The sequence below is a fragment of the Bos grunniens genome, chromosome 10, assembly GCF_055505025.1.
Source record: "Bos grunniens cultivar Pamir isolate PY7600 chromosome 10, Bosgru_T2T1.0, whole genome shotgun sequence".
NCBI classification, from domain to species: Eukaryota; Metazoa; Chordata; class Mammalia; order Artiodactyla; family Bovidae; genus Bos; species Bos grunniens.
This window is the reverse complement of record NC_141174.1, coordinates 9,988,083-10,014,112: the sequence shown is the minus strand read 5'-3', so window position 1 is coordinate 10,014,112 and position 26,030 is coordinate 9,988,083. Positions and strand designations below refer to the sequence as shown.

Here is a 26,030-nt window from a genome sequence, read left to right as displayed (position 1 = left end):
GTAGGGTTCTTTTAGCAAAGATAGAAGGGTGGATTTGTTAGGGATATCTCAAACAGCATCTATTGCAGCCAGCATCTTGGGTGATGGAGGAGTTCCAGGGATTTATTTATTTTGTTTTATATAAAAATAAACATTTCTTTTAAAAATTTTGAATTTATTCTTTCTTGGGGTAATTTGTATGTATGAAAGGGGGAAGGTGATTAAAATTACAAGAAGCTTACGTTCTTTCTTTCCCTGGTGGCTCAGTGGTAAAGAATCTACCTGCAACACAGGAGACACAGGTTCGATCCCTGGGTTACGGAGATCCTCTGGAGGAGGGCATGGCAACCCACTCCAGTGTTCTTGCCTGGAGAATCCTCATGGACAGAGGAGCCTGGTGGGCTACAGTCCATGGGGTCACAAAGAGTCAGACACGACTGAAGCAACGGAGCACATGCACACAGGAGTTCTTTCAAAGCCATTCCATAGCTCCTCCATAGAAAGATGAGGAAACATGCGCAACACTCAAAAGTAGATTGAGTGACACAGGAGAGGAGTAGACTGAAGCAAAATAAAGAGGTTTGGGGTTATTTCTGTGAGCAGTATTGGGAACTCTGAAAAGTGAAAAATGAAAATGAAAGTCGCTTAGTCCTGTACAACTATTTGCGACCTCATGGACTATATACACCATGGAATTCTTCAGGCCAGAATACTGGAGTGGGTAGCCTTTCCCTTCTCCAGGGAATCTTCCCAACCCAGGGATCGAACCCTGGTCTCCTACATTGCAGGCGGATTCTTTACCAGCTGAGCCACCAGGGAAGCCTATTGGGAACTCTGTGACTTATCAAAAGGGCTATCTTCTGAAGTATGCTGTTACATTAGACTGATATAAACGTTCAGAGTCGGGACAGCCAGTAAACAACAAATAAGAGTGAGGAAGAGCAGTTCAGTTTTATCAGGTTGTTTGAAATATTGGAACTAGTTGATGGAATCCTAGGAGTTTGAGACCTCAGTCATGAAAATCATGGACTTCTAGTTCTCTTGGCTTCACGCCCCGCTGAATAACTAGAAAGGCTTTCACGCTCACGTGGCAGCTTATGAAATTGGGTTGACTATAGCGGGATGCTTCCATTTGTCCTTTGAGAGTACATATCATCTCTTGCAAGCTTGCCCTGATTTTCAATTGGGCGATTAGTTCCTTTTCTGTGGAACCTCTTAGCTCCTTGTGCTCACCGCTGAGGTTACTCTTATCACTCATGTTACTAATAGCCTGCAGTCTGAGGCAAGGAACACATGGTGGTTACTATAGGAATAATGGGGATTGAATTAACAAGTGAATGAAATTAAATTAAGGAAAGAATGAATTAAATAAACAACAGCATGAAAAGTAATCCCCTTTGTTCTTTCAGAAGAGTCGTTCGAATGATTAGAGTAGGTTTTAAAAATAAACATATGCAATATATTTTCTTCAACATTCTTCTTTCATTTCTTGTAAACTTATTTAAATAAATCCTTTATTTCTATTGCAGTAGAAACTTCACCCAGTATTGACATTAACAGCTAAATATTCAAAAAAAAATTAAACGGACAGATTGTGTTATCAGATTTGTGCCCTGAAACCAACTATCCCCTGCCTCTTCTGTGTAGTTATAAAGACCTAAATACTTTTGCATAGAGCTTGTTTACTCAATCTGTATGCTAATAAAGATGGAAGTCTGGAATTTGACCTTTCTTGTTTAAGCACATTTTATTGAAATATGTTTGGAAAAATCCAGTAATCTCAATAATGAGTAAGATAGTTTTTGAATTTGAATTACTAACAAAAAACTCCCCCAAACCTCAAAGAAGATTGTGTTTGATCTATTAGACACTCCCAGAATCCTAGCTAATTTTTAATACTGTTATTACAGTTTATGTCTTTATAGTCCATATAATAGCATATTTATGCCAAGAATATATATTTATGCCAATAATGGGGCTTCCCCTCATAGCTCAGTTGATAAAGAATCTGCCTGCAATGCAGGAGACCCCTGTTCAATTCCTGGGTTGGGAAGAGCTATAGGCTACCCACTCCAGTATTCTTGGGCTTCCCTTGTGGCTCAGCTGGTAAGGAATCCACCTGCAATGCAGGAGACCTGGGTTTGATCCCTGGGTTGGGAAGATCCCCTGGAGGGGAGAAAGGCTACCCACTCCAGTATTCTGGCCTGGAGAATTCCATGGACTGCATGGGTCACAGAGTCAAACATGACTGAGCGACTTTCACTTTACTTCAAGATGCCAAGAATGGAATCGGATGGCTAAAAAAAGATATGAGTATAGCCAGTGTTGTGGGTTTTATTCTTGGTAAAATTTTCATAAAATAAATATTGTTATTGCTACATAAGAGAACCTTTCAATACAGAACCGTCATCTTGGAGAAAGCACTAGCCAAGGAGTCATAAAAGTTAATATTGAGTCCTGGCTTTACCTCAGCTCATACATTCATTCTTTCTGAGCCTGTTTCTTTCTCATGAAGCTAAAGATAATGCTATGGGTCTTACCTGTTTCATTTGTGGTTCTGATGATGAGGACTTCAAAGGATTTCAAAGACTTTATAAATTTTCTAAGGATTATAATTACTGGTCACAGGAACTGGAGAAAGAGTATTTATTATCAAGGGGGGAAAAATATCTCTGATAGGTCAATGAAATCATATTGATGCATGAGGACAGTGCTTACCTTTTTTATAAGCAATAATCATTGATTACATGTAGTATATTTATTAGCTCGGCTTAACTGATATTTCCTTTGTGACCTGATCAGAGGAAATGTGAAATTAAGCAGTCAACTAGGAAGAAACGATCCAAACTTTGCTATACATTTAAGAAATAGTGAGGAAAATAAAACCTAGAGGTATAAAGAGAAAGTGTAAGGATGGGAAAGAAATCTATTTTCTATTAAACAGTGCACACAATCTCTTTGAAGTGTATGGGTCTGGGAAGGGGAAGGAGGAAGCCAAAGGAAACAGAAATAAGAGCGTGCTGGCTTTTGATGGCTAAGGATGAAGTAGAGCTATTTAATCTCCAGATTGCCCTCACACTGTGCACCTATTGTGTTGTGGTTGAACTCTAACAGGCAGTTCTGTTGTGCCTGTTAATTTCAGCACAGTGTGAATTGCCCCTTACTTAAAGGGAATAGTTAGTTCAATTGATGCACATTTCACTGAATCCACAAATCAATAAGCCACGTGGAAAGGAGTAAAGTGTGAATCTTCCTGCAGGGTCTCCTGATAGGAGAGACAAAGAATGGCAATAAGATCTGAAATCCCCAACTGGGAGTTAAGCCTGCTTTCACTTGTCTGGCTTAGCAGATGACGTCAATTGACTACGGCTTATGAATGTTATCTCTATAACCCTCTTCTGTGGGCCTCAGGCTCTTCCAGCTGGGTGTCTAAGGGCTGGCGTACAGTTTCATCTCATATCTTGAGAATAAGTAGAATATGTTTTTTAGCTTATGGTGAAGCTGAGCAGTGGGTCAGGAGTTAGTGGAAGCAATCTCACGGCAGGTACCGAAATAGGAAGTAGTCAGCTGGGTAAGACAGAAGATCATGGAGTATGGCTATCTTTGGGCATGGTCCAAACCACAGACAAAAAACAGTCTGTTTCAAGTCACGGGGCACAGAGCTGGGCTGGGGTTGAGAGGCAGGATTCCAGGAATGGGAGCCAAGGCAGTAGTCCACTTTATCAGCTGGACCTCTTGATTGAAAGCAGCAGAAACTTATGCTGGCTATCTAGATGAAAAAGAGGATTTATTATAAGGTGACTGGGGATTTGGAAAATTGCTTGGAGGTTGGAGAACCTGACTTTGCATAAAAGCAAGATTATTCACCAAAAAGTCAATTCCCAGTGGCTTAAAGATCAAAATGTGAAAGGTAAAACTATAAAGCATTTTAGAAGATAGTGTGGGAATATATCTTCATGAAGTCATAGTTGGGAAGGATTTTCTTACAAGAACCAAGAAACTCTATCCATAAAGGAAGAGACTGCTTTTTTCCTCCCCCCACTGCATTAAAATTAAGAACTCTGTCCACCAAAAGACACCTTAAAAAGAGTGTAAAGGCAGACTACAGAGTAGGACCACATGTCTAAAGCTAAAATATGTAAAGAGAGTCTACAAATATGAAATATGGGAGAAGGACATCTCAGTATAGATTTGTACGTGGAACTTGAATGAGGATTTAACAAAAGATAAAATTAAAGTGACTGATAAGTGAATGAAAAGGTGCTCAGCCTCATTGGAAATAAGGAGAATGCAAAGTAAAACCACACTGAGGAATCATTACAGACTCACCAGATGGTCAAACATTGAAAAATCAGACAATAACAGTGGAGGTGAGGATGTAGAATAAGAAAGCTTTCTTTGACTTTGTTGTTGTTTAATCACTAAGTCGTGTCCGACTTAGGCTTCTCTGTCCATGGAATTTCCCAGGCAAGAATACTGGAGTGGGTTGCCATTTCCTTCTCCAGGGGATCTTTGTGACCCAGGGATTGAACCCACATCTCTTGCATTGGCAGGCAGATTCTTTACTGCTGAGCCACCAGGGAAGCCTTTTCTTCCATTGCAGAAGCATAAATTGGTGCAGGCACTATGGTAAACTCTCTGTCATCATCTTCTCAAAATTGAGTGCAAGTACACCAACAGGCTTCCCTGGTGGCTCAGATGGTAAAGAGTCTGCCTATAATGCAGGAGACCTGGGTTCGATCCCTGGGTCGGAAAGATCCCCTGGAGAAGGAAATGGCAACCCACTCCAGTACTCTTGCCTGGAGAATCCCAGGGACAGAGGAGCCTGATGGGCCACAGTCCATGGGGTCACAAAGAGTCAGACACGACTGAAGCGACTTAGCATATGCAGCATGCAAACACACACACACACACATCCAACAGCTACCCAGCAATTCCACTTTGAGATGATCATCTGCAATAGAATGAACTTATGGTTAGGGGCTTCCCTGGTGGCTCAGAGGTTAAAGCGTCTGCCTCCAATGAGGGAGACCCGGGTTCGATCCCTGGGTTGGGAAGATCCCCTGGAGAGGGAAATGGTAACCCACTCCAATATTCTTGCCTGGAGAATCCCATGGATGGAGAAGCCTGGTAGGCTACAGTCCACCGGGTTGCAAAGAGTCGGACACGACTGAGCGACTTCACTATTCACTATAGTTAGTTAGTTCAGTTGCTCAGTCTTGTCTGACTCTTTGCAACCCCATGAATCGCAGCACGCCAGGCCTCCCTGTCCATCACCAACTCGCAGAGTTCACTCAAACTCATGTTCATCGAGTTGGTGATGCCATCCAGCCATCTCATCCTGTCATCCCCTTCTCCTTTTGCCCCCAATCCCTCCCAGCATCAGAGTCTTTTCCAATGAGTCAACTCTTCACATGAGGTGGCCAAAGTATTGGAGTTTCAGCTTTAGCATCAGTCCTTCCAATGATCACCTAGGACTGATTCCTTTAGAATGCACTGGTTGGATCTCCTTGCAGTCCAAGGGACACTCTCAAGAGTCTTCTCCAACACCACAGTTCAAAAGCATCAATTCTTTGGTGCTCAGCTTTCTTCATAGTCCAACTGTCACATCCATACATGAACACTGGAAAAACCATAGCCTTGACTTATAATTAACTTATAAATAACATCACAGCAACAAAAATGAATAAATTATATATACACACAGCAGCATAAAATATCTCATATCCTGTACAAAGTTCCAAAACCGGCACAGAGATGAAACTTAGTTGTTTAGAATTTCTAGGTGTTAGAATTATTAAAAAACAAACAAACAAGAAAATAGTGATCACAAAAATTGGAGTGTAGTAATTTCCAGGAGAGAGGGCGAGGTTTATGAGTGGGGAAAGGTTTGTGAAGATAGGGGTCCAGGTGCTGGCAGGGTTTGCAGATGCAAATGAGGACAAGTCACCAGGCATAACACAGACCATTGCTCTTGGAGTTGGGTTCAGAGACACAGGCTGACAGTATCAATGACACATGGGCAGGACCCTGGGACACACACACGTATCGGCAGAGATAAGACTCTAGGAGGAATATTGTAACCCTTGGGTTTTGGGGCTTTTTAATTTCCAATGACAGAACCTTGGCTCTAGCCCTTCACTGCCAGCTTAGTCTCCATGTTGGAAAGAGCACCATGCCTTCATATACAGGGGCTGGTGTCTGAGTCTGGGAGTGTAGCTCTGTGACAAGCAAATGATAAGACTTGCAACATCAGAAATTATTCTCTCCTGAGATAGTCACAAGACCGTGATCCAAGTCTTCTGTCGACCCAGATTGATTGACTTTACACCAGTGTAGCCCATTGCTGTGGTGCTATCTATGCGGGAAACAAATTGTTTTCTGAGACCCACTTACAGGAGAATTAGTCTTGGGCAAGATTAATTCCTACATCTGTCATTAATTTCCCTACCTGTTGGTGAGGTTGCATACTTGTCTGTGTTATAATTGTTTGTCAAATCTGATACATATGCTATATACTTTCCCTTATATGTGTCATCTTTCATCATAAAAGAAGAGAAAGAAAAAAATACTGGAATGAGGAAGAGTTTGGAGACTGGGGCAAGGACCATAGGCAGGACTCCAAGGCAAGCACAGCCCAGGTCTCAGGCTGCTGCAACACACCCTTGTATCATTCAGTCTCAACCCCAATCCAAGGACAGATTAGCTTTATTACCTTGAGGGAGTGATAGCCACCAAACACACTAGCAGGCAGGCTATGCCTGAGATTGTAGAACAGAGAGGTTCAGAGACCAAATTAAGACGTTCAAATAACATGATTTACTAAATCAAATTAAGGCACACTGAGAAACGAGAGGAAAGAGCTGGAGTAAGTTAGGTATAAGCTATCTAGTACACACAGAATGGAAAGGCCATACAACTGAAATCTCAGGACATGCAGCGTTTGTAGTCTCCATCTCTCTATGCCACATCAGTCTCTGCTCCAGAGGTGTGGTTATGAGGACCAAAAGTTAGGTTTGAGCAGAGAAGCCCACAGATGGGTGATGCTCTGGCTCAATGACACTTGCTGTACTGCAGACACACAGGGACCAGGACAACTAGCTGTAGCTGGAGCTTGCTGAGTAACCTGAAGGGAAGCCATGGGTTGGTTTGTACCTTTTGGACAGAGAAGATGGGAGGGCAGAATTAGTACCACCAATGGATGATGAATAAAATCCTTGAATATAGTTAGGGCATCCTGAATATTTCGTGCCTCCAGTATATTTAGTCACGTCTGTGTTTAATAACCAGGTGCTTCATGGATATTCAGCATCTGTTGGTCTTTTCACTCCTGTTTCACACACACATACTGTTCTGACTAGTTTTTCATCTTCTGCTTATAATACCTCATCAGCTCTATCTATGTCCCAGAAACTTTTTTGCTTCCTAGTTACCTATACTGAAAACACCTGAAAAGAGTGCCTGTGTTTTATAAACTACATACGTTTTTCTCTGGTAGCATTGAACATTTTCAAAAGCAGATGCATGTTTCATATGTGGTTGGCTGAGGCTAACTCATTCAGCCATCTCACTGATTATTCTGGAATAGCAATAAAATGATAATGCCTCTTTTGGTTCTAAGGTCAGAGATAAATGCCACTTCCCACCGAGGATACTTACAAAGAAGGATTTTCTCATAAAAGAGATCAGGATATGAGTAGGAAGGAGGAGACTGGAGAGTCAGTTAGTCAGTCAGTTCAGTCACTCAGTCGTGTCCGACTCTTTGCAACCCCATGAATCGCAGCACGCCAGGCCTCCCTGTCCATCACCAACTCCCGGAGTTCACTCAGACTCACGTCCATTGAGTCAGTGATGCCATCCAGCTATCTCATCCTCTGTTGTCCCCTTCTCCTCCTGCCCCCAATCCCTCCCAGCATCAGAGTCTTTTCCAATAAGTCAACTCTTCGCATGAGGTGGCCAAAGTACTGGAGTTTCAGCTTTAGCATCATTCCTTCCAAAGAAATCCCAGGGCTGATCTCCTTCAGAATGGATTGGTTGGATCTCCTTGCAGTCCAAGGGACTCTCAAGAGTCTTCTCCAACACCACAGTTCCAAAGCATCAATTCTTCGGCTCTCAGCCTTCTTCACAGTCCAACTCTCACATCCATACATGACCACTGGAAAAACCATAGCCTTGACTAGACGGACCTTTGTTGGCAAAGTAATATCTCTGCTTTTGAATATGCTATCTAGGTCGGTCATAACTTTCCTTCCAAGGAGTAAGCATCTTTTAATTTCATGGCTGCAGTCACCATCTGTAGTGATTTTGGAGCCCAGAAAAATAAAGTCTGATACTCTTTCCACCATTTCCCCATCTATTTCCCATGAAGTGGTGGGACCAGATGCCATGATCTTCGTTTTCTGAATGTTGCATTTTAAGCCAACTTTTTCACTCTCCTCTTTTACTTTCATCAAGAGGCTTTTTAGTTCCTCTTCACTTTCTGCCATAAGGGTGGTGTCATCTGCATATCTGAGGTTATTGATATTTGTCCCAGCAATCTTGATTCCAGCTTGTGCTTCTTCCAGCCCAGCATTTCTTATGATGTACTCTGCATATAAGTTAAATAAGCAGGGTGACAATATACAGCCTTGACGTACTCCTTTTCCTATTTGGAACCAGTCTGAGTAGATGGTCCTAAAAAATGCCCATCACTTATATGTAAAAGGGCTTCACTGGTAGCTCAGATGGTAAGGAATCTGCCTGCAGTTCTGGAGACCCAGGTTCAATCCCTGGGTGGGGAAGATCCCCTGGAGAAGGGAATGCTACTCACACCAGTATTCTTGCCTGGAGAGTTCCATAGACAGAGGAGCCTGGTGGGCTATACAGTTCATGGGGTGGCAAAGAGTCAGATATGTCTAACACTTTCACTTTTTGAATTTTATATATAAAAGGGATATTAGTAAGGAGGTAGGAATTGGGAGTAAAGTTTAAAAAGCTTAGTTGTTGGAATTGAGACATGACATCTGTTTTGGTTAAGTAGGAGAACTGGATTTCATCTGAATCCAGGCATAATGGCTCGTATATTTAAGAAACTCTTTCCTTAGGTCGGAAGAGCTATTTGACAGCTACTTTGAAGTTTGGGCTGAGCTTCCAGATAGTGATTATCTCCAAGTAAGGAGAGTTCAAGAAATGCAGTAGCTATGATTAGTCTGGTTCTGAGAATGTCTCTCAGATTTTCTGAAGTCCTTGCCAGGTAGGAATTTCTGTGTTTCCACTGGTAATTGTTATAGAAACTCCTTAGTGTAAAGTACAACTGTTTCTAGCCATCATTCCTCTGGACTGTTACTTAGATAATAGACAATCACTCTCTCTCTGTCTCCCTCCCTCTGTATATCTCCTTCTTTTCATAGGCAAGAATACACAGACACACACACTCATTCTTAAAAAAAAAAAAAAAAAACCAACAACAAAAAGACTATGCTAGAACTATATTTCAATAGTAAGGTGACTTGCTGGCCAGAATCTGTCTTTACATGATGCCTGAGGTTCCAGGCAATTTAGTCTACTTCAATAGTGTAGAGAATCTCTTGGGTCCCTCAGCCAACCATCCCAAGATAGTCATCTTGGGAAGTTATTTTGAGCACTATACCAAACTTGGGTGCCACCCAAGATTGGACAAATGTTTGAGGAAGTTGTTCACAGCCCTTTACTACTCTTGCTAATTAGGATATCTTCCATTTAAACCCCAGTCACGGTGCAGAAACACTCTTCCAAGGGGCCCTGGCCCTCATCCTACCCCTGATGACGCAGCACAAATGATGGAACTGTCCTCTGTAAGCAGAGCCGATCGCACACCTGCTCTGTACGTAGTGTCTGAACTATGATGTAGAAGACCTATCGAACGCCTGACTTTGGTCTTCCTATGTTCCTTACGCAAGGCACAATGGAATTAAGACCCTGGGAACAGCTCTTTAGAAAAAGGTAAAATATATACAATTTTTAAAGAATGAACATGCATTAAGGACTTAATTTTACTCATCTGTGAGGTGACAAGGATCAGAATATGTCATCCCCAAATATGCCACTTTGGCATTAGGATTACTTTGAGCTAAAAGCAATTGAGAATCCACAGAGGCAGGAAGAGCTTTTGGCCTTGCCCTTATGTACCTGAAAACAGGGCATAAATTTCCCTTTTAAGATGTCCATCCTCCTCCACCCTCCTTCCAGACCCCCACCTCCAAGAAGAGAAGGAGGTGAGACTGGAGACTGACATCAAAATGAGTTTGTGCAGACCTAACTAAATAAGACCTTAGTTACTAGTAACTTCTCTGTGATTTATTATCCCTTGAAGCTTATGCCTCCTTTTCTTTGTTAAAATGGTGCATAAGCTCTCAATTCTAATCACTTCTTTGAGTTTCACTTTTTCTCTGTCAACTCCAATGCACATAAATATTAAAATTGTGTTTCATTTTTTTTCTTGCTAACTTGACTTTTGTTACTTTAATTCATAGACTTCTTCCATTCATTGAACCTAAGAGAGTAGAAGGAAAGACAGGGAATAGATGTTATAATGGGTTCAAAGGAAAAGTCAAACAGCACAAACTCATCTAGCAAGCAAAGGAATATTGAAATGAATTTCCAATGGCACTATGGCTGATTCATGTTGATGTATGGCAGGACCCATCCATCACACAATATTGTGAAGTGATTATCTTGCAAGTAAAAATAAAAAAATTGCCTTACACAGATGTATAGAACAGTCTTTTGGACTCTGTGGGAGAGGGAGAGGGTGGGATGATTTGGGAGAATGGCATTGAAACATGTATAATATCATATATGAAAGGAATCGCCAGTCCAAGTTCAATGCATGATACAGGATGCTTGGGGCAGGTGCACTGGGACGACCCAGAGCAATGGTATGGGAAGGGAGGAGGGAGGGGGGTTCGGAATTGGGAAAACGTGTACACCCGTGGCAAATTCATGTTGATGTATGGCAAAACCAATAAAATACTGTAAAGTAATTAGATCAGATCAGATCAGTCTCTCAGTCCTGTCTGACTCTTTGCAACCCCATGAATTGCAGCATGCCAGGCCTCCATGTCCATCACCAACTCCCGAAGTTCACTCAGACTCATGTCCATCGAGTCAGTGATGCCATCCAGCCATCTCATCCTCTGTCGTCCCCTTCTCCTCTTGCCCCCAATCCCTCCCAGCATCAGAGTCTTTTCCAGTGAGTCAACTCTTCGCATGAGGTGGCCAAAATACTGGAGTTTCAGCTTTAGCATCATTCCTTCCAAAGAAATCCCAGGGCTGATCTCCTTCAGAATGGACTGGTTGGATCTCCTTGCAGTCCAAGGGACTCTCAAGAGTCTTCTCCAACACCACAGTTCAAAAGCATCCATTCTTCGGCGCTCAGCCTTCTTCACAGTCCAACTCTCACATCCATACATAACCACAGGAAAAACCATAGCCTTGACTAGATGAACCTTTGTTGACAATGTAATGTCTCTGCTTTTGAATATGCTATCTAGGTTGGTCATAACTTTTCTTCCAAGGAGTAAGCGTCTTTCAATTTCATGGCTGCAGTCACCATCTGTAGTGATTTTGGAGCCCAGAAAAATAAAGTCTGACACTGTTTCCACTGTTTCCCCATCTATTTCCCATGAAGTGATGGGACCGGGTGCCATGATCTTCGTTTTCTGAATGTTGAGCTTTAAGCCCACTTTTTCACTCTCCACTTTCACCTTCATCAAGAGGCTTTTTAATTCCTCTTCACTTTCTGCCATAAGGGTGGTGTCATCTGCATATCTGAGGTTATTGATATTTCTCCCGGCAATTTTGATTCTAGCTTGTGTTTCACCAGCCCAGCATTTCTCATGATGTACTCTGCATATAAGTTAAATAAACAGGGTGACAATATACAGCCTTGACGTACTCCTTTTCCTATTTGGAACCAGTCTGTTGTTCCATGTCCAGTTCTAACTGTTGCTTCCTGACCTGCATACAAATTTCTCAAGAGGCAGATCATGTGGTCTGGTATTCCCATCTCTTTCAGAATTTTCCACAGTTTATTGTGATCCACACAGTCAAAGGCTTTGGTATACCAAGTCAATAAAGCAGAAATAGATGTAAAGTAATTAACCTCCAATTAAAATAAATTTATATTTTAAAAAATTGCCAATAGCAAAACTGTATTTCCCCCTTGGTATTAGAAAAGTCAATTAAATCTCTTTTGGACTGGCCAGAACTTACATGTTTAACTGTTACCTATAATGGCTGCCCTTGTGGCTCAGCTGGTAAAGAATCCACCTGCAATGCAGGAGACCTGGGTTTGATCCTGGGGTTTGGAAGATACCCTGGAGATGGGAAAGGCTACCCACTCCAATATTCTGGCCTAGAGAATTCCAAGGACAGTCCATGGGGTCGCAAAGAGTCGGACACGACTGAGTGATGTTCACTTCACTGTAACTCAAAAGGGTTACAGTAAAGCTAAAAAATAATAAAAGCCTAGAATCTGCTAACCTGAAAGGATGTGCTGTATGTAGACAATGCAGGCTTTTGCACTGAGACCCAAGTTTTTACATAGAATATACAAAACAGCTAATACTGTTGTTGGCTTTTCAGTTGTTAGGATTTTCTTGACTCAAGGCTTTCTTTAACAGACTTATTATACATCAGGGTTTTTTTTTTCCCTAGAGATTTTTGATATTCTCAAGGTTAGTGTGTTGAGGCTTTAAGGATTTTTGGAAGGACACTGTGAGAAGCCCTTAGGGTTGCTTGAGATTGGATTTTAGGTGCTTAGGGTTTTAGAGAAGTGGGAGATCAGTCACTATGGCAGCTTTAAGGATGTCAAGAATGACCACTGTTTCACACAATACCTGCTAGAAATGAAGCAATCAACATTTTCCCCCTTCACACATCTTTCATACCAACTAGTCCACTTGACAGTCCCCTAAAGAATTCACAGTATTTGACTCTTGTGCCTGAGGTCTTTAAAATTGAGGAATGTTTATATTGTGTACTTTGGCAATGCTGATCTGTCTGTGTTGTCCCCAAGGTGTGTTACTTGCTGCTCATGCAGTTTGTGGAGGGAAATAGACACAGTCAGTCCTCATTAGTCATGGATTCTGTATTTGCTTATTTGTCTACTTGCTAAGTTATTTGTAACTCCAAAATCAACACTCAAGGTGCTTTTGTAGCCACTCACAGGTGAATACGATGGGCTGGGGGCAAAAAGTTTGAGTTACCTGGCACACATGTTCCCAGCCGAGGTGGAACAAGGAGGTGCCCTGCCTTCCTGTGTCAGCTCTCAGACTGTAAACAAGTGTCCTTTGGCTGTATAGTGCTAGCTTTTCCACATTTTTGTTGGGGATTTTGTTGCCTGTATCCTCAAGATTTGGTTCAGGCAAGTGGGCAGTGGTCTTTGGTAAAGTTTTTTTTTTTTCCCTCTCTTTTTGGAAGGAATGAATATAAAATCTAAAAACCATAGCCCTCTCATTCCAAATTGTGCTGAATAACTAGTGAATTAATTGCTCAAACACTTTACCCTTGGTGGCGAATCCTATTTATATGGTTTTCATTGCCCTTCTAAATTCTGATTAGCCTTTCCATTGACACCTAAGCCCTTTCACTTCTTTGTGGGGTTTTGAAAAATTACAGTTAACCACAAGTGCTGGGCAGACCTCATTGATTTTACAGTTCTGTGCACTTGTTCCTTTGAAGGGAAACCATTTACCTCCCCCGAACTGCACCTGTACCCACTAACTGGGGCCATGAGGGAGAAGGAGCTAGAGATGGGGGAAGGAGGGATGGATGACAAATCCCAAAAGGAAGCTCACTAAATGCCACTTCACAGAATAGCTTTAGATATAACAGTTGCTCCCACCATTTTCAACCAGGCTAATAGGAAGTTGCTGTTGCAACAATATTTTATCCCCACTTTGGAAACAAAATGCAAGACAGATTGAAGGTGGTAAGGGAGAGTAAACCATGTGGTGGGTGCCCAACTTCCCTTAGACAACCTCAGTTTTTGTCCTGTGCCAACCTCCCTTTAACCCATCGCTCCTTTCTCTTCCTCTCCATGTGTGAGTAAATGACTTAGCTTTGTTTTTCAACTCAGAGAATGGGGTCTGTTCCCAGTCACTACCACCTTCACACAAACCTCACTTAAGTTTGTTCTTTTCTCAAGTATTTTGCATTTTTGCCTATTATGGCACCATGAAAGAATGATCCCTTCCTGTGGTAAAGAATCCGCCTGCAATGCAGGAGACCTGGGTTTGATCCCTGGGTTGGGAAGATCCCCTGGAGAAGGGAAAGGCTACCTGCTCCAGTATTCTGGCGTAGAGAATTCCATGGACTCTGTAGACCATGGGGTCGCAAAGAGTCAGACACAACTGAGCGACTGTCACTCACTCACAAAGAAATTTCAAGTGTGAGTACGTAAATGGAGGCAGGAAAGACCTTTTTTTAAAGATACCATAGAAAGAAAAAAGTTGAAGTTTCTCAGTGGTGTCCAACTCTTTGGGACCATGTGGACTGTAGCCTACCAGGCTCTTCCATCCGTGAGATTTTCCAGGCAAGAATACTGGTGTGGGTTGCCATTTCCTCCTCCAGGGCGGATCTTTCCAACCCAGGGATTGAACCCCAGTCTCCCACACTGCAGGCAGACTCTTTACCATCTGAGCCACTAGGGAAGCCCCTAAAGATACCATAATTACGTCATAAAGGATCTGATTTTGAACAACTGGTGCATTGGCCACTGAGGGAGTATACAGGGAAGAAAGCGTAAGAGACAGGGCGATGCCATTCACCAACTAAATCTGAGTAATTTTTATAACATTTTAAAGCTTGTTTTCTATTTGTTGCCGAGTTCTGCAAACCTTTCCTGTGAAGGGACAGATAATAAATATTATAGGCTTTGTGGGCTGTGTAGTCTCTGGTGCAGCTATTTAGCTTTGCTGTTGTGGGTATAAACAATTAAAGACAATGCATAAGCTAATGGGTGTGCTGTGTTCTAACTAAATCTCATTGACAAAAACAGGCTGCAGGATGAATTTATCAGGCCAGATTTGGCTCACTGGGCTATATCATTTGTTGACCTTGATCTATAAAGTGGGGATAACAGTAGTGTCCAAATCCAGTTATTGGGAGGATGATATGTGTGTTCTGTATGTAGGAGATGTAGTATAATCTCTGATTTATAATAAGTACCTTTGTTAAAAATACAGTTAAAAAGAAAATTACGATTTTCAGAAGATATTAATTGAACATATGTTAAAAATTTTATTAACTCATTATTAGTACAGAGTTCAGACAGATACTGTATCTACTTCAAAAGAGATTAAAAAACAGTGATTTATATATCAGAAATAATAAGACTGATTTGCATATTGTCAAAATTGGCTTGGAGGAAGATAGTTGTCCCTTCACCAGTCAATTCATTTTCGTGATCATAGTCAAGAGCCATTTTTATTGCCTTGTAGTGTTCCACAGCTTACAGAGTTGACAAGAAGCTCAAAGGTGATGAAAATCCAGGAATCACATGATACAGAAAGGTATGTTCTAAACAACACATTATTTGTCACTGGAAAAATACAGTAATTTTATTTGCTTATTTCAAGTTTCTTTAGAGACTCAAATCTTATCTATAATCATTATTTCATAGATGTCATCTAGGGCTACTCGGTCCTTTGAGACTAAAATGAAATTGGCTCAGATTCCATTTGAGTGTGTTCTAGGGTTTCCTGCAAACTGAGGCTGACGTGAAGTTCCCCATTCTGTCGTGTGAGTACAGTGGGTGGATTGTCACAATGAAAAGTATGGTGTTGTTTACTTTTGGCATCATGTTACTCTGTGTGAAATGTGCTCCCAGTGACTCCATGCCCCAGAGCTATCATGAACCCAAGGCTGTATGTATTGTTGTTCAGTTGCTAAGTCCTGTTGACTTTTTGCAAACCCATGGACTGCAGCATGCCAGGCTCCTCTGAATAACTCCTCCCAAGTTTATTCAGATTCATGTTCATTGAGTCAGTGATGCTATCTAGCCATCTCATCCTCTGCCGCCCTTTTCTCCTTTTGCCTTCAGTCTTTCCCAGCATCAGGGCCTTTTCCACTGAGTTGGGTCTTTGCATCAGGTGGCTAAAGTATTGGAGCTTCAGCTTCAGCATGTCCTTCCAGTGAATATTCAGGGTTGATTTCCTTTAGGATTGACTTGTTTGACTCCTTTCAGTCCAAGTGACTCTCAAGGGTGATCTCCAGCACCACAATTCAAAAGCATCAGTTCTTTGGTGCTCAGCCTTCCTTATGGTCCAACTCTCACATCCATACATGACTACTGGAAAAACCAGAGCTTTGACTGTGCAGACCTTTGTTGGCAAAGTGGTATCTCAGTATAGGTTTGTCATAGCTTTCCTTCCAAGGAGCAATTGTCTTCTAATTTCATGGCTGCAGTCAAAGTTCACAGTGATTTTGGAGCCCAAGAAAATACAGTCTATTACTGTTTCCACTTTTTCCCTTTCTATTTGCCATGAAGTGATGGGAACAGATGCCATGATCTTAGCTTTCTGAATGTTGAGTTTTAAGTCAGCTTTTTCTCTCTCCTGTTTCACCCTCATTAAGAGGCTTTTTGGTTCCTCTTCACTTTCTGCCATTAGTGGTTATCACCTCCTTATCTGAGGTTGTTGATATTTCTCCCAGCAATCTTGATTCTAGCTTTTGATTCATCCAGGTTGGTATTTCACATGATGTACTCTGCATATAAGTTAAATAAGCAGGGTGACAGTACACAGCTTTGTCATACTGCTTACCCGATTTTGAAATAGTCAGTTGTTCCATTTAAGGTTCTACATGTTGCTTCTTGACCTGCATACATTTTTCTCAGGAGACAGTAATGTAGTTGGTATTCCCATCTCTTTAAGAATTTTTCAGTTTGTTGTGATCCACACAGTCAAAGCCTTTAGCATAATAAGTGAAGCAGAAGTAGATTTTTTTTTTTCTGGAATTCCCTTGCTTTCTCTATGATCCTACAAACGTTGATCTCTGGTTCCTCTGCCTTTTCGAAACCCAGCTTGTACTTATAGAGGTTCTGGGTTCACATATTGCTGAAGCCCAGCTTGTAGGATTTTGAGTATAACCCTGCTATCATATGAAATTACCCCAATTGTGCTGTAGTATAAACATTCTTTGGCACTGTCCTTCTTTGGGACTGGAACAAAAACTCACCTTTTCCAGTCCTTTGGCCACTGCTGAGTTTTCCAAATTTGCTGACATATTGAGTACAGCACTTTATCAGAATCATCTTTTAGGATTTTGAATAGCTCAGCTGCAGTTCCATCATCTCCACTAGCTTTGTTTGTAGTGATGCTTCCTAAGGCCCACTTGACTTCACACTCCAGGATGTCTGGCTCTGGGTGAATGATCACACCATTGTGGTTATCTTGGTCATTAAGACTCTTTTGTATAGTTCCTCTGTGTATTCTTGCTACCTCTTCTTAATCTTTTCTTCTTCTGTTAGGTCCTTACCGTTTCTGCCCTTGATTGTGCTCATCTTTGCATGAAATGTTCCCATCCGTGCACAAAATGTTCCCTGGATATCTCCAATTTTCTTGAATACATCTCTGGTCTTTCCTATTCTGTTGTTTTCCTCTACTTCTTTGCATTGTTCATTTAAGAAAGCCTTCTTACCTCTCTTTGCTATTCTCTGAAAATCTGCATTCAGTTGGGTATATCTTTCCTTTCTCCCTTGCTTTTCACTTCTCTTCATTCCTCAGCAATTTGTAAAGCCTCTTCAGATATCCTCTTTGCCCTCTTGCATTCCTTTTCTTTGAGGTGGTTTTGGTCACTGCCTCCTGTACAGTGTTATGAACCTCTGTCTATAGTTGTTTAGGTGCTCTGTCTACCAGATCTAATCCCTTGAATCTATTAGTCACCTCTAGTGTATAATCATAAGGGATTTGATTTAGGTCATTCCTGAATGGCATAGTGGTTTTCCCTACTTTCTTCAATTTAAGTCTGAAGTTTGCAATAAGGAGTTTATGATCTTAGCCACAGTCAGTTCCAGTCTCGTTTTTGCTGACTGTATAGAGCATCTCCACTCCAGTGCTCTTGCCTGGAAAATCCCATGGATGGAGGAGCCTGGTAGGCTGCAGTCCATGAGGTTGCCAAGACTTGGACACGACTGAGCGACTTCACTTTCACTTTTCACTTTCATGCCTTGGAGAAGGAAATGGCACCCACTCCAGTGTTCTTGCCTGGAGAATCCCAGGGACGGGGGAGCCTGGTGGGCTGCCGTCTATGGGGACGCACAGAGGTGGACACGACTGAAGCAACTTAGCAGCAGCAGTAGCAGCAGCAGCGTAGAACATCTGTATCTTTGGCTACAAAGAATATAATCAATCTGATTTCAGTGTTGACCATCTGGTGATGTCCATGTGTAGAGTTGTCTTTTGTGCTGTTGGAAGAGGGTGTTTGCTATGACCAGTGTGTTCTCTTGACAAAGCTCTACTAGCCTTTGCCCTGCTTTATTTTGTATTCCAAGTCTAAACTTGTCTGTTTTTCTGTGTATCTCTTGCCTTCCTACTTTTGCATTCCAACCCTGTGATGAAAAAGATATCATTTTTTGGTGTTAGTTCTAGAAGGTCTTTTACGTCATCATAGAACTGGTCAATGTCATCTTCTTCAGCATCAGTGGTTGGGGTGTCGTCTTGGATTACTGTGGTGTTGAATGGTTTGTCTTGGAAATGAACCAAGATCATTCTGTCATTTTTGTGGTTGCACCCAAGTACTGCATTTTGGATTCTTTTGTTGACTATGAGAGTTACTTCATTTCCTCTAAGGGATTCTTCTGAATTAAATTCACCCATTCCCATCCATTTTAGTTCACTGATTCCTACGATGCTGATGTTCAGTCTTGTCATCTCCTGCTTGAGCATGTCCAATTAACCTGATTAATGGACCTAACATTCCTAGGTTCCTATGCAGATGACATCACCCTTATGGCAGAAAGTGAAGAACTAAAAAGCCTCTTGATGAAAGTGAAAGTGGAGAGTGAAAAAGTTGGCTTAAAGCTCAACATTCAGAAATCGAAGATCATGGCATCTGGTCCCATCACTTCATGGGAAATAGATGGGGAAACAGTGGAAGCAGTGTCAGACTTTATTTTTCTGGGCTCCAAAATCACTGCAGATGGTGACTGCAGCCATGAAATTGAAAGACGCTTACTCCTTGGAAGGAAAGTTACCTCCAACCTAGATAGCATATTCAAAAGCAGAGACATTACTTTGCCAACAAAGGTTCATCTAGTCAAGGCTATGGTTTTTCCTGTGGTCATGTATGGATGTGACAGTTGGACTGTGAAGAAGGCTGAGCACCGAAGAATTGATGCTTTTGAACTGTGGTGTTGGAGAAGACTCTTGAGAGTCCCTTGGACTGCAAGGAGATCCAACCAGTCCATTCTGAAGGAGATCAGCCCTGGGGTTTCTTTGGAAGGAATGATGCTAAAGCTGAAACTCCAGTATTTTGGCCACCTCATGCGAAGAGTTGACTCACTGGAAAAGACTCTGATGCTGGGAGGGATTGGGGGCAGGAGGAGAAGGGGACGACAGAGGATGAGATGCCTGGATGGCATCACTGACTTGATGGATGTGAGTCTGAGTGAACTCCGGGAGTTGGTGATGGACAGGGAGGCCTGGCATGCTGCGATTCATGGGGTCGCAGAGTCAGACACGACTAAGCGACTGATCTGATCTGATCTGATGCAATATTGTTCCTTACAGCATTGGACTTTACTTTCACCACCAGGCACACCCACAACTGAACATCATTTCAGCTTTGGCCCAGCTGCTTCCTTCATTCTAGAGCCATTAGTAATTGCCCTGTGCTCTTCCCCAGTAGCATACTGGACACCTTCTGACCTGGGGGCTCATCTTCCAATGTCATATCTTTTTGCCTTTTCATGTAGTTCATGGCATTCTCCTGGCAAGAACACTGGAGTGGTTTGCCACACTCTCCTCCAGTGGACCTTGTTTTTTCAGAATTCTTCACTATGACCTGTCTGTCTTGGGTGGCCCTGCACAGCATGGATCATAGCTTCATTAAGTTATGCAGTCTTCTTTGCCACGGCAAGGCTGTGATCCATGAAGGGGGCTCTATGAATGCAAGGAGCAATGAGAAGATATACATTCCAACAATGCAAATCATTTGAAATCATGACAGCTCCAGTTGACTTTCTTGTCATTAGAGATCTCTTGTGGGCTGACATTTCTCTGTAGATTCCAGCCACCCTGTTTTCTCAGCTCCTTTTCTACAAAATTCCCCCTCACGCACCTTCCTTTCTTAAACAGTCTTAGATACTTGTCCATTTTGTATGCTAGACAGTTTAACTATGTCTTTGTTTTATAGGCTCCTTAGAAACTGTGGTTTGGTAGCCTAATGCCAAAGTAGCCTAACAAGTTATTGAGTTAAAGGAAAGGCCAAGTGCACACAGCAGAGTAATTCATGGCTCCCATACTGAGCAGAAACTACTGTGATTGGTTGTGCCTTTAAATAGTTCTTGCTAGATTATTACTACTATTATTATCATGAGTAGGAGACAAATCAGGGGTACAAACGAGACTGTTCTGGATAAGCAGTTATTTCTTCTGGCTGTTGTTTGGCTTTCCATCTTTCTTACTCTGTCATACTTCCCCCACTGTCTTTCCCCTTCTCTGTCCCTCTCTCTTTTACTTTCAATCTGTACAAATTAGATATACTTTTAAGTTGTGAAATAACATTTCTTCTCCTTAATAGGAAAACCACAGAATATGTTACAGACCCTTTCCAGTAGGTTCTGAGCGAGGGTCCTTCTGTCAGATGTATTTGAACCAATAAGACAACTGAGTTTTGTTCAGAAACAAAGGGCAAAATTTAAAAAAAAGAAAAAAAACCCACTTTTTTTAAACTATTTTTTTTAGCTTTTTGTTTTATATTGGAACATAGCTGACTGACAGTGTTGCGGTAGTTTTAGGCGCACAGCAGAGCGACTCCACCATACAGATACAGGTGTCCATACAATTTTATTTTTTGGTGAGAGAGTGGAGAGGTTCAAACTCCATTCTAGAGCACAGGCCATCCTGGCTTGCAGTGGGCAGTAGATTTATAGGGATCTCAGTCGGAGGAGTGGGTGGAGTGCTCAGAGGCGGGCACAGCGGTGCTGCTGCTCTCGGAATCACAGTGTCTCACTAGGTGTGTCCATGAACAGCCCGCCTGCCTCCACCATCTTGAGCTGCAGTCCGAGGCACAGTGCTTCTGAGCAGGGTTCCTGCGCTTAAGTGTCGGGTGTAGCTGTTTGGCACTGGAAACTCTGGTCTGAAGCGCCTCTGCACACAACATACATGAGCCAGTGAAACCAGACTAAGCACCAAGGAACAAATAAAAGGATAGACTTTATTACTTAGATTCTGTTTTTCTTTCCCAGGGATTGTTAATGAGCTTTGCTGGTGACAGACACACAGAGGCTATGTCTGGTTTCAGCCAGGGTACTCAAGGGTTGCCTGGGCATTCCTATCACCAGGGGCCAGGTAGGCCTGCCTGAAGTAGTGCTTGAGTGATTATGCAGAGAAAATAAGCTGGAGATGGACAAAACGTGTTTCTTTTAGGAAATCAGTGGTCGACTTTTGTTAGCCTGAGGAAGTTCAGACTTGGGCCTAAAGGTTGGAAGACAGACAAATAGTTCTCTCAGATTTTGTGGGTTAAACTAGCAAATGGGAGTTCAACTGTTAGTTACAGTTGGTGTATGAAAAATTGTGAATGATTTTTGAATTTTTGTGGGTGTCGTGACTGAGTCATTCCTCTCTGCCTCTGTTTTTGATTTTGCTATTTGAGAACATTATAAGTTGTAGAAAACTGCAAATAGAGCAAATGGAAATGCAAATTGAGACCTATGTAAGAAGAGGGTTCAAAGAGCTTGGGTAAAGTTTGGCCAAGGAGAGTGTCTTTGTCATTGAGCAAATCTCCTTGGAAAGGTAAGATTTGAGCAAAGCTTTGAAGACCACAAGAGAGTTTAGTCCAGCAGTTTCCTAGGGGAAGTGTATTCCAGGTGGAGGACTCAGCCAAGGCTCTATGGCAGAAGTTTGCCTGGCAGGGCGAAGAAAATCCCAGAAGGCTAGTCTGATGGCCACCGCAGGGTATCCATCCATGTACATTTCTTACCATGCGATACTGAAATTCTTTCCATTGAGTGGTGATTCCACATTGTTCCTATTGAATGTATGTGTTACAAGAGAATAGAGATGAAGTGAAGCTATCTGGTTTCTAAGACTAGGTCATAAATATGTCATGCAATTGAGCTGTGTTCTCTTGGGACACTCACCCTTAAAGTCCAGCTACCGTGTTGTGAGACAGTCCAGGCCACATGGAAAGGCCACATTTGATAGTCTACCAGTAGCCCCAGTTGGGTCCAACCCAGCAGTCTGCATCAACCACTAGACATGTGAATGAGTGAGCCTTCAGGTGATTCTGTCCCTGGCCATCAAGTCACCCCTTCTCCAGCCCTTACCCGACCCTTCCAGTCTTCCCAACTGAGAACTCAGACCTTATGTAGTAAAGACAAGCCATTTCTGCTGTGCTCTTCCCATGTTTCCAACCAGACTTCATGACATATTACATGGGTATTGTTTTTATGCCAGTAAGACTTGGGGTGGTTTGTTATGTGATAATAATACTGAGCTGTCTGGAATGGCTGAAGTTAAATGAGTAAGAGAGAGAGAATAGATAGAAGTGAGTTCAGAATGGCATTGGCAAGGGGTCCAGAAGATGCGGGGTATTATATGCTAAAGTGATCACTGGCTTTTACTGTAAGTGAAAAAAAAAAAAAGAATGAATGAGTGAATAATTACTTAACTGTTGGGAAAGATGAACTCTTAAATGAGAAATACTATTGTGTCCATAATCAGGCTGCATAGTGAAGTGAAAAAAAAGCAAAGCATGTAGCTGAATCCTAATATTACCATTTATGATTTTAGCCATAGAAGAATTAAGTTATGGGACATTATTTTCTTATTTGTAAGATAAAGTTGTGCTATGAAGATTAAACATTACAATACTTGCAGTAGGTACCCAATGTTTATTAGTTTTCTTCTCTCACTTTCCCTTTATCATATGTTTGGATGCCTATCACACTGAGAGAAATGGGTTTAATATATCTTTCCATTTAAAATAATTAGGTCCAGTAGATGGAAGAGGCAAAGAGGCACATTTTAGTTCTGTATAAGGGTCAGTAGCATAATGATTGTTTGGTACAGTTACCAGAAACTGAGTCAGTTACCCAAACCTTATAAAGCTCATTTTCCTTATTAGTAAAAATGATGTTAGTTAAAGGACCCACATTAGGAGTTGACATTAGACTTAAATATGGTAATCCAGATAAAGTGCTTAGTCTGGTGTTAGACACTCAATATTTATCAACATTTAGAACAAGGAATGGAGAAGGAAATGGCAACCCACTCCAATGTTCTTGCCTGGAGAATCCCAGGGACGGGGGAACCTGGTGGGTTGCCGTCTATGGGTCGCACAGAGTCGGACACGACTGAAGCGACTTAGCAGCAGCAGCAGCAACAGCAGATCAAGGAATGCCGTAAGATTAACTTCCCTCACTGGAAATGTTAAGGCAAATCTTACGTGTCTCTCTAAAGAGGAAATTTCTTCATTGAGCAATTCCAGTTCTAAATTCTGTCTTTCTCTGTCCCTCTCATGAGACCTTAGATTTCTTTGACCAGTAACTCTATCAACTAGATTTTCTTTTTACATCTTATAGAATTGGTCCTAAATCTATGAGATTATATCAGTTGGGATGAGCTGAATTTTGCTGTAACAACAACTCTGAAATCTTAGTAGTTTGTGGTGGTTTAGTCACTAAGTTGTGTCTGACTCTTATAACACCATGGACTCTAGTCCACCAAGCTCCTCTGTCCACGGGATTTCCCAGGCAAGAATACTGGAGTGGGTTGCCATTCCTGCTGCATGCCATCTTCCAGACCCAGGATCGAACCCATAGCCTGAGTTTCCTGCGTCTCCTGAGTTGCAGGTGAATTCTTTACCACTGAGCCATCAAGGAAGTTTAATGGCTTAATAAAACAAAAACTTCTCATTCAAGCTACATTTCACCAAGAGCTGAAAGGCAAGATGGGCTGGACTCATTAGTTGCTCTTGGATCCAAGTTAGTAGAATGGCCAGTGTCTTGAACATTGTCATTCACGGTGCTGCAGAAAAATGAAAGTTCTAAAGAGGACCTAATTAATTATCTGTGGTGTAAGACCAATTTTTATTTATCTAGTTTATTTCTAATCTGCCATGGACTAATTTTATAAAATATAATAAAGATGTTATTGATCACAAGTTTGAATATTGCAGCAATATCAAATTACAATTAAAGTTTCTAAATGCTTATTTCCACTTTCTTGTCATATACTGAGGAAAAGGACCAGTTTGCAGTCCACTCTTTGAGTAGTACTAATCTGGAGGTTCTCACTAGTAATTAAAGACTTTGGCCTGGAAATAATATGTAATTTCCTCTCAAAGCTCATTGGCCAAGACTACTCATAAATTCCCTCCCTTGCAACAGTGAGAGAGACAAGGAGTTCGGTCCTGTTGAGTGTCCTTCATGGGGGGAGGGGCAAGAGGAAAAACTGAAAAGCTCTGTCACACTGAGAACAAGACCCTATGTTTTTATAAAATACAGAATTCTAGATACAAGCTTGGGAGACTTTGATTCAGCAGGTGTAGGAGGAATAATTGGAATCAGTACTTAAAAACATTCCCAGTTGATTCAGTCCTTCATGGAAACTATTATCCTAGGTGAAAAGCATAACATGATTCCATAGATCATTAAGGGAACTTGATGCCACTTGTATTAGTACAGGTCCTGTGAGAAGCAGGTGTGAAGACAGAATGAAATATGAAAGGATTTTTATTAGGCAAATGCGTGGGTAAAAGGAAACAGGGAAGGATTTGAAAAAGTGTACTGGGAGATCACTCTGACCATAATGTAATTCTGATCCCAAGTGCGGAGGAGAAGTTGGATTGAAGCGTTGTAGACCGCCATGCAACACGGCTATTTAGGAGACTGAGCCGAAGGTGGTTGACAGTGGAGTGCTGTGTCTCCCAGCAATGGGTCTTCCTTGTGCAGGCCTCCATCCCACCTCCTCTCAGGCATTGTCTTTTTAGCAGCCTTGGCACAAACCAGGCAATGAACTTTGAAACACAGCAACTGAGACCCTAGATCAAGTTCTCTTCCCAGGCACGAGGTCTGTGAAGCACGTGCTAATGACTGCTACACACTTGCTCTAGTCTCTGCCTTCAGGAATTTTAAATATTTATTGCCATTTTATGAATTAGGTACTGAGGTCAAGGTAGCTTAGTGGGTTATAGTACTGAGACAAAGTCAGAGCTAGTAAATTTGGAACCAGAGACCAGGACCACTTATATGCTGCAGTTCCCTAGTGAAATGCTCATAACTTTCTTAGTTGAAAACACTTTTAGTGAATGTTAAATTATATAAATTTTAATCTGCCAAGCACTTCAGTTTTCCTTTGGAAGCAGTGCTTCCTTTATTCATTTGTGAAATTTTTGCCTGATGAGGTCCTGTCTGCCTGATCATAAGCAAGTTTGTCTAGAAACGAACACCTACTCAGTTTGGGTTTCCTGGAGAATTTCAGATTTGCACATCCTCTGAGTTCTGGGGGTATAAGGCAGGGGCATTGCTGTCCATTATGTTTCCCACTGTGGTGTAAGTTAGTTTCTGAGAATGAAATAAAAATGCACAGAGAAGCAGAGATGAGAGAATTAATGGTAATCCCTGTTGTCCTTGAGGTTCAACGGCACTCTCCTCCCTATTTTTTTGGCTCTTGTTTGACTTTTAGTCTCCTTCCAATAATTTTCTTATTTTTCCCAAACTGTAAGTGAGTTTCTGTCATTTTCAATGGAGAGACCTTGGCTAATGTAGCTCCTCAGAAATGCAGACTTTGAGATGTATGATTGCAGGGGTAGTGGTATTACTAACAATTAGGTCATTAGTCTTTTCCTATTTCATACTCTTTTTT

General features: G+C 41.8%; 1 long non-coding RNA gene across 4 annotated transcripts in view; it reads left to right on the top strand.

Annotated features, from left to right (window-relative positions):
* LOC147363898 (uncharacterized) overlaps nt 1-26,030 on the top strand; it is a 293,279-nt gene that overhangs the window by 69,013 nt on the left and 198,236 nt on the right. For 2 of the 4 annotated variants that reach the window (XR_015133897.1, XR_015133896.1), the window contains exon 2: nt 15,441-15,512. The exons of the other annotated variants lie outside the window; for them this stretch is intronic. This is a non-coding gene — a long non-coding RNA (uncharacterized LOC147363898). The remainder of the gene's footprint in view (nt 1-15,440; nt 15,513-26,030) is intronic. 4 annotated transcript variants of the gene reach the window in all.